This window comes from Hemitrygon akajei, chromosome 7 (genome assembly GCF_048418815.1).
Source record: "Hemitrygon akajei chromosome 7, sHemAka1.3, whole genome shotgun sequence".
Taxonomy (NCBI): Eukaryota; Metazoa; Chordata; class Chondrichthyes; order Myliobatiformes; family Dasyatidae; genus Hemitrygon; species Hemitrygon akajei.
Genome location: NC_133130.1, coordinates 9,720,308 through 9,732,153, shown reverse-complemented (window position 1 = coordinate 9,732,153; position 11,846 = coordinate 9,720,308).

Genomic DNA, 11,846 nt, shown 5'->3' with positions numbered 1-11,846 from the left:
TAAACTAGTCTGACCTGTCATGAGCTGAGCTGATGTCACTTGTCAAGTACGTTAGGATATGTTCAAGATGCTATATAAATGAAGTTTGCTGCTTTTGACATTTTTGTCGATACTGAATTCTGTTTTACAAACGGGCCATGTGAGCAGAGTAAATCGACACCATCATTGACATTTACAGCACAGATTGACGCCGTTCTGTCTATTGTGATACAGAAGGAGGCTTTACACAAATCCCACTTTGGTCTATAGCCCTGAGTTACAGGACATCATGTACTTACTGAGTTACAGATTCACTGAGACGGTTTCAGATTCTGGGATCATTTCAGGTAGATTTCCAAAACCCCACGACACTGACTGAAAATATATATTGGATCTGGCTGTTTAATTGTCCAGTTCTTTACAGTTTAACAATTAGTTAACTGCTTGCACTTTAGAGTAGCCTTTATATGCATAACAGTTTAATATGCCTCTGGAGGCTATTCACAGTATGATTATGAAAGATTTGCTCTGCTTGAAGTGAAGAACAGTTTTCTCAGTGATTAATTTTTTACTGTACTATGGAATAAGTATTTTCAGATTAGATTATTATTATCAATAGATTTAACTGGATTTCTTTTCTTATCTCTGGCTATAAATGAAGCTGTTTTATGCTTGGTGTCATCTTTAGTTTCTCTGTCCTTCAAGGGTTGTTTGTTTCAACTACCCTTTTTTTCCATAAAACCACCAGATATAGGGGTAGATATCTGATATATATAGCATTTGGCCCATCGAATCTGCCCTGCCATTTCATCACGTCTGATCTATTTTTCCTCTCAGCCCCGAACTCCTGCCTTCCTCCCCACTTCCCTCATCCCCTTATCACTTAGTGCCCTGTCCAATCAAGAATCCATTAATCTCTGCCTTAAATATACATCCAAACTTGGCCTGCACAGCTGCTTGTGGCAACAAATTCTACCGATTCAACACTCTCTGGCTGAAGAAATTCCTCTCCATCTCCGTTCTAAAAGGATGCCCTTCTGTTCTGATGCTGTGTCCTCTGGTCTTAGAGTCTCACATTAGAGGAAACTTTGTCTCCCCATCTACTCCAGCAAGAACTTTCGCCATTCAACAGTCACATCTCATTCTTCTGAATTCCAGTAAATACTGACCCAGAGCCATCAGTCTTCATATAAGAAGCAGTTCAATTCTGTAATCTTTTTCATGAAACTCCCTTGAACCCCCTCCAGTTTCAGCACATATTTACTCAGATAAGTGTCACAAAACCAGTCGCATACTCCAAGAGAGTGCTTTATAAAGCCTCAACATTACATCCTTGCTTTTATATTCTAGTCTTCAGGTGCCCGTCAGGACTGTGTTCTAAGCCCCCTCCTTTACTTTCTGTATATCCATGACTGTGTCATCACCCAGCTCTTCTCCAGCTCTGTATCCCTTTTCCAATCAACTTTCCAGCTCTTAGCTTCATCACTCCCCCTCCTGTCTTCTATCATTTTGGATCTCTCCTTCCCCACCCCCCCCACTTTCAAATCTCTTTCATTTAGTCCTGACGTGGGGTGTCGGCCGGAAATGTCGACTGAACTTCTTCCTATAGATGCTGCCTGGCCTGCTGCGTCCACCAGCATTTTGAGTATGCTGCAGTTGTTAGCGATTTCATTAAAACTGGTGTGGATGAGTGTGTGCCCGGCAGAATGTGTTACTGTACATTCCCAAACTAAAAGCTATGGATGAACCAGGAGGAACATCATCTGCTGAAGGCTAGATCTGTTGCATTTAAGTCTGGTGACCCTGGCCTGTACCAGAAAACCAGGTATGATTTGCAGAGAGCTATTTCAAGGGCAAAGAGACAACTTCAAATGAGGTTAGAGGCGTTGTCGAATGTGTGACAACTGGCTGTTGCACTGAACGAGACAAACCCATTTGCAGGACACAGGCACGGAGATATAGTTAGGATGCAGACGTGAACAGCAAACAGGCGGGAGAGCAGGAAGGCAGGAGACAGGCAGAATTTATCTTGACACAGAGCGTAGGAAGTGAAACGGCAGACAAAACTCTTCTCAGCATGGAGAGATGGAGTTTTTCAGGCAACCCTCGGAGCTGAAATAAAACTTTAGAAGACTTATCTTATGCAGAGAAGCTGGGTTTCACAGGTAAACCTCAGAACTGGAGTAAAACTTAGAAAACTCATCTTGACACGAAAAGACTGAGTTTCACAGGTAATTCTCGATACTAGATCAAAACTTAGAACAGACACTCCTAAGCGGCCGGGAATCGGTAATTACCACACAGGCAAAACTGACGAACTGGCAACTAGTGGTTGTAATGCCGGGGTTCGTATGCTGCAGGTCTTGCTGGAAACCAGGTGTGTCGTCATCAAATAGAATTAGGAGCAAATGGGAAATTAATCATCGGAACCATGGCAAAATCAAAGGAAATTAGGAGAAAATAGGGAATTAACGATCGGGACCGTGACTGAACCCCACCCCCCCCAACAGCAGCCTCCAGGTGAACCACCAGGCTTGTCCAGATTTCTTGATGGAAATTATGGATGAGGGAAGGGTCCAGGATGAAAGAGTGGGAATCCAGGAGCATTCCTCCAGGCCGTATCCCTCCCACTCGACCAGGTACTGGAGGCCTCTGCCTCGGCGGTGCACATCCAGTATTCACCAGATGGTGTACTCTGGGTAGTTGTCAATGATCCGGGCGGGTGGAGGGAGTTCAGCGGGAGGGCACAAAGGGCTGACAGACACTGGTTTCAATTGGGAGACGTGGAACGTGGGACGAATGTGCATGGATCCGGTCAGTTTGAGTCTGACCACCGAGGGGTTGATGATACTCTCAATCTCAAATGGTCCCATGTAGCGAGGGGTGAGTTTCTTGGGTTCATTCTTAAGGGGGATGTCTTTTGACAAGAGCCAAACCTTCTGCCCAGGCCGATAATTGGGTACAGATGTTTGATGGCGATCGGCAATCCTCCGGTTGCAGTCAGCTGAGCGGAGCAGGGCTGCGCATGCATCCTTCCAGGTTTTGCGACATTGGCGTAGATGGGCCAGAACTGAAGGCACAGCAACGTCATCTTCATGTGCAGGAAATAGAGGGGATTGGTAACTGAGGGAGCATTCTGAGGGAGATATTCTGGTGGCTGTGCTGACCAGGGTGTTGTGGGCATACTCGACCCAAACAAGATGGCTGCTCCAGGATGACGGATTGTTGGCAGTTATGCAGTGCAGTGCTGCTTCCAAATCCTGGTTTGTTCGTTCCCTTTGACCGTTAGTGTGCAGATGGAAGCTGGAAGACAGGTGTACTGAGGCTGCAAGGGGCTGACAAAAAGACCTCCAGACCTGAGAGATGAACTGGAGGGCCCTGGTCAGAAAAAATGTCAGAGGGAATTCCATGGATGCAGAAGACTTGATGAACAAAGAGGTCGGCTGTCTCACGGGCCGCAGGGAGTTTAGGAAGGGCTACAAACTGCATGGCTTTGGAGAAGCAGTCCACCACACTGAGTACGGCAGTGTTTCCATGTGAAGGGGGTAGTTCAGTAATGAAATCCAGTGCAATGTGGGACCAAGGGCAGCTAGGGACAGGCAGGGGACGAAGCAACCCAGCAGGTGGTTGATCAGAAACTTTTCTGAGGGCACATACAGAACAGGCAGAGATGAAGGAACAGGTGTCAGTGTCCATGGAGTGCAACCAGAAATGTCTCTTCTAGAAGGGACAGAGTTCGATCAATTCCGGGATGGCAGGCGAAACGAGAATTATGCCCCCACTGGAGAACCTGAGACTGAACAGAGTCAGGCACGAAGAGGCGACTGGGGGGGGGGGGTGGGGGGGGTCATCCATTGCCTGAGTCAGGTTGAGTCTGTTGGGCTTCTTTGACTATGGACTCGATCTCCCAGGTGAGGGAAGCCACCACACAGGATGGTGGAAGGATGTTCTTGAGGTTGGGAAGGCCCTCCTCGGAGACATATTGACGAGAGAGAGCATCGGGCTTCCTGTTCTTGGACCCCGGAAGATAGGTGGCTGTGAATCTGAAATGGCCAAAAAATAATGCCCAATGGGCTTGGCAGGAATTCAGATGTTTGGCGGTTTGGATTGTATGCGAGGTTCCTGTGGTCTGTCCAGACAACGCATGGATGTTCAGCTCCCTCCAGACAGTGCCTCCACTCCTCCAAAGCGAGGTTGAGGAACTCCTGGTTCCCTACGTCGTACGTAGTTCCATTCAGCGGGGGATAGATGGCAAGAAAAGAAAGCGCAGGGATGGAGCTTTTGGTCTGGGCCAGAGTGTTGGGAGAGGACCACTCCCACCCCAGAGTTGGAAGCGTTGACTTTCACAATGAATTGGCGGGAGGGGTCAGGTTGGACCAGGATGGGAGCAGAGGTGAAACACCTCTTCAGCTCCGAGAAGGCTGAGTCCACTTCGGGGGTCCAGTGAAAAGGAGAGGTGAGTCGAGTAAGGGGCGTTGCCTCCCAGCTGTAATCCCCCATGAAGTGATGATAGAAGTCTGCGAACACCAGAAATTGCTGGAGCTGCTTGAGTGTTGTGGGTTTTGGCCACTCCACCACGGCCTGGATCTTTTCGGGATCCGCCCTCACTTGCCCGATCTCGACGATGTGCCCCAAGAAACTGACGGAAGGGACATGAAACTCGCACTTCTCAGCCTTCACGAATAGTTTGTTCTCCCAAAGCCTCTGCAGCACCTGATGGACATGGTGGGTGTGTTCCTGAAGACTGCGGGAGAAGATTAAGATGTCATCCAAATAAACAAAAGCAAAACAATTACTAATGTCCCTAAGGACATCGTTTACCTAGGCTTGGAAGATGGCAGGGGCATTGGTGAGACCAAAGGGACCAAGAGGGGTGTTGAAAGCTGTTTCCCACTCGTCTCCCTCCCTTATCCTGACCAGGTGGTAGGCACTTCATAGGTCCAACTGAGAGGAAATGGTGGCTCCGTGAAGGGGCTGGAAAGCAGAGTTGATAAGGGGCAGTGGATTCTTATTCTTTATGGTGATGCCATTCAGGCCACGGTAGTCAATGCAGGGGCTCAGTGAGCCATCTTTCTTCCCCACAAAGAAGAAACCTGCACCTACAGGGGAAGATGAGGGTCGGATAATGCCAGCCGCCAGAGAGTCATTTAGGTAAGCCTCCACTGCGTCCCTTTCTGGCCGGGACAGGGTATACAGCTGACTGGTGGGTAGAGGGGCTCCAGGGAGAAGGTCAATTGCGCAATCGCAAGGGCGGTGTGGAGGCAGGGAAAGATCCCATTGTTTGCTAAACACTTCACCCAGATTGTGATATTCTGCTGAAACCTTGGATAAGTCGGGGTTTTCAGCAGCAGACAAGGTCGTGGTGAATTCTACTGGGGAAAGGGCCGATTGTAGACAGGTGGAGTGACAGAACGAACTCCAGCTGACCATCTTCCCGGTGGACCAGTCAATGTGGGGGTTATGGCGGTTTAACCAGGGTTAACCAAGACCAATAGGAGCTTGAGGAGAGGAAATTAAATTGAATCATACCTGTTCCCGATGATTCCTGGAAAGAAAGAGAGACTGGGTGGTGTGCAGTGTGTGACTTGGGCCAGTAGTCTACCATACAGTGCCCAGGCTTCCAGAGGGGTACTCACTGGTTCACAAGGAATTCCAGCCAGAGAAGCTATGTTTTCATCCAAACGTTTCTCCCAGCGCTGGAGTCGACGAGTGCCGACAGAGGCAGGGACTGGTGATTGTAATGTAAAGTAGTTTGCAGCTACATCCGGGTTCGGGGAAGGGAAGAGTATGTTGTCTGACTCACCTGGGTCCCCCTTTCTACTGGTGAGCTTTCCCTTTTTGGCCGAAGGGGACAGGTAGCACGGAAGCGGCCAGCCCGGCTGTAGTATAGACACTCACCCGCTCTCAATCTCCGGAGTCGTTCTGTGGGGGAAAGGCGGTTCCAGGTTCCATCCCAGCTGCTTGGGTTCCTCTCCCGGAGCGGTGGAAACGGCCGAGCTGGGAGCTACTCTAGGGGCAGGAGGAGGAGAGAGCTTTGTTCTGGTGGGAAGCAGTAATGTGTGCCGTGGGGTGGCCACAGGTGGCGGATGACCCATTCTTTCTCTATGGCGTTCTCGGAGACGATTGTCCAACGTGGTGACAAGGGAGATAAAGGAATCCAGGCTATCGGTGTCATCTCTGGCCGCCAACTCATCTTTCGCCATGTTGCTGAGACCATTCCAAAAAACCACCTGGAGTGACTCATCGTCCCACCCCGTGTTGACCATTAACGTCCGGAACTCCACGGAATATTCTACAACACTGCGCGAGCCCTGGTGGAGAATGAGTAGATACTTGGCAGCGTCTTTACCATGGACAGGGTAGTCAAAGATCTGCCTCATTTCCGTGATAAAGGTGGCAAAAGAAGAGCCAGTATCCGGTTGATTATCCCAAACAGCTGTGGCAAACGCTAAGGCACTTCCTCGCAACAACCGCATGATGTAAGCAATCTTTGACTTATCCGTGGAGTATGTGGTCGACTGCTGTTTGAAACACCAAGGAGCCCTGAAGGAAGGCCCGGCACTTCCCCAAATCCCCAGCGTAGTGTTCTCGTTCAGGTACGTCAGGTACTGCTGCCTCTTCCTAATCATATTATATCTCTCCAAATGTTCATAAATCCTGCCTCTCAGGATCTTCTCCATTAACTTACCAACCACTGAGGTAAGACTCACTGGTCTATAATTTCCTGATCTATCTCTACTAATATATATGGTGGAGGAGCAGGTAGTGTTGGGGAAACAGGTGGGATGCAGAAGGACTTAGCCAGATTAGGAGAATGGGCAAGAAAGTAGCAATGGAAATACAATGTTGGAAAATGCATGGTCATACACTTTGATTGTAGAAATAAATGTGCAGTCTATTTTCTAAAAGGGGAGAAAATCCAGGAATCTGAGCTGCAGGAAGCCTTTGTTCCGAACACCCTGCAGTTTAACTTGCAGATTGAGTTGGAGGTAAGGAAGGCAAATGCCATGTTAGCATTCATTTCAAGCGCTCTAGAATACAAGAGCAAGGGAGTGATGCTGAGGCTTTATAAGGCACTGGTGAGGCCTCACCTTGAGTATTGTGAACAGTTTTGAGCCCCTCATCTTAGGAAAGATGTGCTGGCATTGGAGAGGGTCCAGAGGAGATTGACAAGGATGATTCCAGGAATGAAAGGGTTATCATACCAGGAATGTTTGATAACTCTGGGTCTGCACTCGCTGGAATTCATAAGGATGAGGGCAGGGTCTTGTTGAAACCTTTCAACATCTGAAAGAGTTGAAAGACAGAGTAGATGTGGAAAGGATGTTTCCCATGGTGGGTAGAGTCTAGGATAAGAGGGCATAGCCTCAGGACAGAGGGGCGCTCTTTCTAAACAGAGATGCCGAGAAATTTCTTTAGCAATAGGGTTGAGGAAGAGATAGAAAAAAAAAATTAGCCATGATTAAATGGCAGAGCAGACTCAATGGGCCAGAAGACCTAATTCTCCTCCTATGTCTGATAGTCTTATAGTCTAAATAACACCAGACTAGACATGAGCAGGCATCATCCCTGATGAACATGCTACTGTTTTGAAGCCCGAGAATATTTTATCATTTGATACAAAATACTTGTTAATTTCATTGCTCCCCATTACTACATCTCCAGCATTATTTTCTAGCACTCCAATATCTTCTCTCACTGCTTTTTCACACTTTGTATCTGAAGCAACCTTTGGAATCCTCTTTAACATTATTGACTAGCTTACTTTTGTATTACATGTTTACCTTCTTAATGAAGTTTTTGGATTCCCTTTGAATGCTGTGTAGCCTATATCAGTCAGATGGGAGGCACAGCAGAAACTTCCTAATCCTCTAACTTCCCACTAACCTTTGCTCTATTATATGCACTCTCTTTGGCTTTGACTTCTTTTGTGAGCCCCTGTTATTTCATTTTCCCTTTAAAATACTTCTTCCTCTATAGGATGTATGTGTATATCCTGTGCCTTACAAATTGCTTCCATTCCAAAGAGAAATTGCAGCCATTGCTGCTCTGCTGTTATCCCAGACAGTGTTCTTTTCCAATCAATTCTGTAATTCCCTAGCTCCACTGTACTACTGATACATGGGACTTTAGTTTCTCTTCTCAAATTTCAATGTGAATTTGATCTAATTATGATGACTTACCCATTGTAATCTATAGCCCATATCCTTATGACTGCTTCAAAGGTTTCAAAGGTATATTTAATATCAGAGAAATGTATACAATATACATCATGAAGTACTGTTTCCTTACAACCATGAAAACAGAGGAGTGCCCACAAAGCATGGATGACAGTTAAACATTAGAACTCCAAAGTCCCCACAGCTCCCCTCCCTCCTGCACGTAATTGGCAGCAAGCAACGATCCCCCCTCCCCCACAGACAAAAAAAGCATCAGCACCCACCACCGATCACTCAAGCATGAGCAAAACAACAGCAAAGGCACAGACTTGCAGTACTCCAAAGACTACTTGTTCACCCGCTATTCAACATACCCCATTCCATGTCACATGTAGCACCTGTCTCAGTTGTGCATCATGTTCTTCCTTGGTGGAGCCCCCAGCCAAAGATGTCATTCGTTTATATGAAGGATATTCACAGGAAGTTATGGATCTGTGGTCTAAATTTGTTCCAACCATGAAGGTAGCATATGAAAAGGGATTATTCCCATCACTTCAATATCTAGCCCGATTAAAATTATTTCCCAATGATTTGACTCCACGTGTTTTTCTGGACTCAAAGAGGCACTGGACTATGTTAACTCTTTTTTGGTTGTAGCCGAGGTTTGAATTGTTTAAGGTCTGCAGAATAATTGTTATTTCGGAAAGAAGGTAAGTTTTGAAGATTTCTGATTTGCTTAAGATATCCTTTGATCAATCGACCATTCAAAGAAGATGTAAACTTTTTGATGTGAATGATGAATGGCTTTTCCGAAATCTGTTAGGTCTACTGAGCGAATTAACACATCAGACAGGTTGTTCGATTATTTGTTTTTATTCTCCTTTTTTCATTAATTGAGTGAGAGTTTTCATAGTTCATAACGACTTTTTCTTATATATATATAGTCGGGAGTGCTTAGTAGATAGCTTTTTTTCTAAAAACAGGCGTGTAAATTAAATGGAAAATGGTGCTGATTTTTCTTCATTAGAGATTACATAGGCATTTTTCTCTTTGTGTAATTTTATTGTTTTGGCATTTTTGGAGATTGTTTCTGCATTCTCCAGCTGGTTTTTAAGGATTAAGTATAAACACTTATTTTCTCTGAACTTTTATGCCGGATATGGGGAAGCGGATGTTGTAGAGAAATACTGCACAGTACAGGCCCTTTGGCCCATGATGCAAAACATTTTTTCTCCTCTGCAGGGTTTTTCTATTTTAAGGCCGTATGGATCTTTTTTTTTTGTAACTGGGGGGAGGAATTAAGGAAAGCTTTTAAAATCACTATTATAAAATGGGCAGCTTGCAAATTCTCTCTCTTTTTTACTCTATGGGGATGCATTTTGGCTTTTTTTTTGCCGAATTTTGGGCTTTTCTGGGTGGTGGGAGGATTGGGGTTTGTTTTGAGTTATAGGATTAACTGTAGGAATAATTTTAGTTATCTCTTTTGTAATTTTTTCCCATTACGGTGTTCCGGAGCATGACAAAAATAGACAAAAACAGACAAACATGCTCTAGTTCTTTCAGATCATGTGCCTTTAAGCTTAGCTTTTGAATTGAATGATGTTTTTATTGCAAATTTGCCTTGGCGTTTTCCAGAAAATTTATTACGAAGTTCGGACCTTGTCAAGTTTATTGAGACTCAGATAAAAGATTATTTTCTTTTTAATAATATGGGAGATGTGTCGAAATTGATTATATAAGATACACTTAAGCATATTTGTGCGGTCAGATAATTTCCTATTTAGCTAAGCTTAAGAAATAGACAAAAATAGAGTTAGATAAGATTTCCAAACAAATTAAAGACTTGGATAATATTTATGCAATCTTTCCTAACAATGATTTATTCAAACAAAGAGTTGAACTCATGTCACAACATAAATTATTATTAACTTATCCTATTGAAAGAAATTTGGTTAAATTGAATAGTCTATTTTATGTGTTTGCAGATAACAATAATAAGCTATTAGAATCTCAATTAAAAGCAGCTAGAGCTAAAAGACAAATTTTAAAAATTCATAAGGGAGATGGTAGTTTAGCAAGTAATTATGAAGATAATAAAATTTTTCAAGATTTTTATATTGAACTTTATGAATCTCAGTTTCCAGTTGATTCTTCTAAAATGAATGCCTTTTTACAAAAGATTGATTTTCCTTGAATCTCTGTTGAAGATCAACAAATTCTTGATGCTCCTATTACTGAAAATAAAATTCAGAAAGCTATTTTTTCAATGCAATCTGGTAAAGCTCCTGGACTGGATGGTTATTCTGTAGGATTTTATAAAAAATTTGAAAAACTGCTTTCTTCATATATGTTGGAAATGCTTAAAGATATGCTTAAAGCTCTTATAGATAGCGGGGTCAAGGGATATGGGGAGAGGGCAGGAATGGGGTACTGATTGTGTATGATCAGCCATGATCACAGTGAATGGCGGTGCTGGCTAGAAGGGCTGAATGGCCTACCCCTGCACCTACTGTCTATTAAAGATTCTTTTTTGATAGGAGAGTTACCTCCCATATTTTATGAAGCTTCTATTTATTTAATTCTTTAAAAAATAGCAACCCTACTGATTGTGCTTCAGATAGATCTATTTCACTATTAAATAGGGATGCTAAATTTTTTTCAAAAGCAATGGCTAATCAGCTGGAGAATATTCTAGCTAAAATTATCTTTCAAGACCAGGCAGATCTTGTAAAGGGCTGTTATTCCTTCTCTAATGTTTGGAGACTGTTGTGTTATATTTTCATCCTTTTCTAAGTCTCCTCAATGTGTTGTCTCTCTCGATGCTGAAAAGGCATTTGACAGAGTTGAATGGAAACACTTATTTAATGTTTTAGAGAAATTTGGCTTTGGTATTAATTTTAATAAGTGGATCAGAATGATACATAAAAGCCCGATTGCTACTGTTATTACAAATAATTGCAGATCTCCTTTTCTTTGGCTTTCGCAGAGTACGAGACAAGGATGTCCATTAAGTCCTTTGTTATTTAATTTGGTGCTGGAACCCTTGGCTATTGCACTTTGTGAAGCTAAAGATATTCATGGAATTCTCATAAATGGGATTGTTCATAAGTTCGCCCTTTATGCTGACGATCTCTTAGTTTATATTTCGAATCCTGAGGAATCCATTCCTAGTTTATTGAAAATATTAAACTATTTTGGAAACAATTTGATACACCAAATCTCCTCAGACTCCCAATGAAATATAGTCACTGTCTTACCTTCTTTATACCTGCATCAATATGTTGGGTCCAGGTTAGGTCCTCAGAGATATTGACACCCAGAAACATGAAGTTGATCTCTCTCTCCTCTTCAGATCCCTCTTTGGTGTGTGTTTTCTCATCCTACCCTTTCTGAAGCCTACACTCAGTTTTTTGGTCTTACTGACATTGGGTGCAAGGTTGTTGCTATGACACCACTCCAGAGGGCATACAAGCTCCAGCTTGTACGCCCTCTTGTCACCATCTGAGATTCTGCCTACAATGGTGATATCATCAGCAAAATTATGGATGGCATTTGAGCTCTGTCTAGCTGCACATTCATGGGTGTAGAGAAAGTAGAGCAGTGGGCAAAGCACACATCGCTGATCGCAGGGGAAAGGACAAGGTGAACTTGAAGCAGTTCAGAATGGTTCCCTATCCAAAAGCAAAGGGAGCACGAGCATGACACACA